This window comes from Eschrichtius robustus, chromosome 4 (assembly GCF_028021215.1).
Source record: "Eschrichtius robustus isolate mEscRob2 chromosome 4, mEscRob2.pri, whole genome shotgun sequence".
Classification (NCBI taxonomy): Eukaryota; Metazoa; Chordata; class Mammalia; order Artiodactyla; family Eschrichtiidae; genus Eschrichtius; species Eschrichtius robustus.
Window position 1 is genome coordinate 88,200,026 of NC_090827.1, and position 1,512 is coordinate 88,201,537.

Sequence of the window (1,512 nt, forward strand, 5' to 3'; positions counted from 1 at the left end):
AGGCAATCATTTAAAAAAAAACTGAAAAAGAAAATAGTGAAGCTGTTTACTACCTTCAGATATAAAAACATTAAAAAATAATTTAGGGAGCATTGTCTGCAATAAGAATAAATAAAAAGAAATATTACAGACTCTATAGCCTCCAAATAACCTTGAAAAAAGTTAAAGTTTTAAATATTTGAAGCATCACATACTAATGAGAAGCAGAGTGGTTAATAGTTTGGCCCCTGGAATTAGACTGCCAGTCATACAGCTGTGTGACTGGGGACAAGTTCTTTCACCTTTCTGCTCCTCAGTTTCCTCTCATGTAAGATAAGGCATAATAATAGTATCGACTGCCTGAATTATTGTGAGGATTAAATGAGTTAATACATGTAAAGCACTTCGAACAGATACTGACACATACATAGTAAGTGCTCAGTGAACATTACTTATTTTTATGTGAAAGGGAAGGATTATTCAGGAAGTGGCGCTAGGATTTAGCATAAGAGACACTAAGTTCTGGCTCCTGCCTACATTTTTAGCTTCATTTCTCATCCGTTAACCACAAGTAACCCCCTTCCCTGCAGCCATAACAAATAACCTCTAAATAGCTGTGCACACATTGATCAGCCCCATCCCTGTGCCTTGGTACATGTGCTCTCTGCATAGGATGTGTTCTCCCCCCACTTCAACTAGCTCATGTCTACCTGTTTTTCAAAATTTCAGTACCTCCTCTGGAAAGCCTTTCTGACTCCCCAGTTTGATTTTATTTATTTTTAAATTTAGATTTTAAAAAGTTTTTAGTTTATCAGTCCTCTTGTGAAAAATCTTCACAATCGCTGCAGATATAGTCACTGCAGAATCTACTCCACCTGTGTCCAATCTCCAGTTCACATTTTGCCAGCCTTAACATTGGCCTTACAGTCCCCTGACTTTTCTTTATTCTGTTCTTGCATTCCTTTTGCTGTTTTCTTGAGGTATGCTTCTTCTCGTACAGGCCACGTCTTGGAAGTCTATGTCTGGGTTCATTTTTTTGGATGTAATCTAAGGAACTGTAAATCAGCTGTCTTGTTACCACCAAAATAGGTTCTGAATCCAAATACAAAGATGACATCTGGTGTGGTCTTGTACATTTTAGCTAGTTTTTCTCGAATTTCTGTCTTAGGTACTGTTGTGTTCCCAGGAAGAAGGACGTCAGTGACCAGTTGTTTCTGCTGAAGTAGTCATTTGGTCATGAACTTCCTGGTCCAGATAGTTGCAGTGTCATTCATGATGGCAGTTGATCCTCAGGCAGCCAGGGAGTGAAAAAAGCTAGTTTGAGATGATTTAGATGGATATTCTCTGTGTCCCCATGGCAGCCCATGCTTTTGCTGTTTTGACACTTAACATACAATACATTTATTTGTATCCTCTGTTTGACTGTCATCTCTCTCTCTTTTAAAAATAAGGACCGTTACTGTTTGGTTCCCTGTTGAATAACTGGGGCCTAAAGTATATGCTGAATGAAGGAATGTACCTATGGTAAACTAT

General features: G+C 38.3%; 1 pseudogene; it reads right to left on the bottom strand.

The window, feature by feature from the left end:
• Positions 1 to 872: 872 nt before the first annotated feature.
• LOC137763495 (small ribosomal subunit protein eS24 pseudogene) lies at positions 873 to 1,253 on the bottom strand (annotated as a pseudogene).
• Between the last annotated feature and the right edge of the window lie 259 nt (positions 1,254 to 1,512).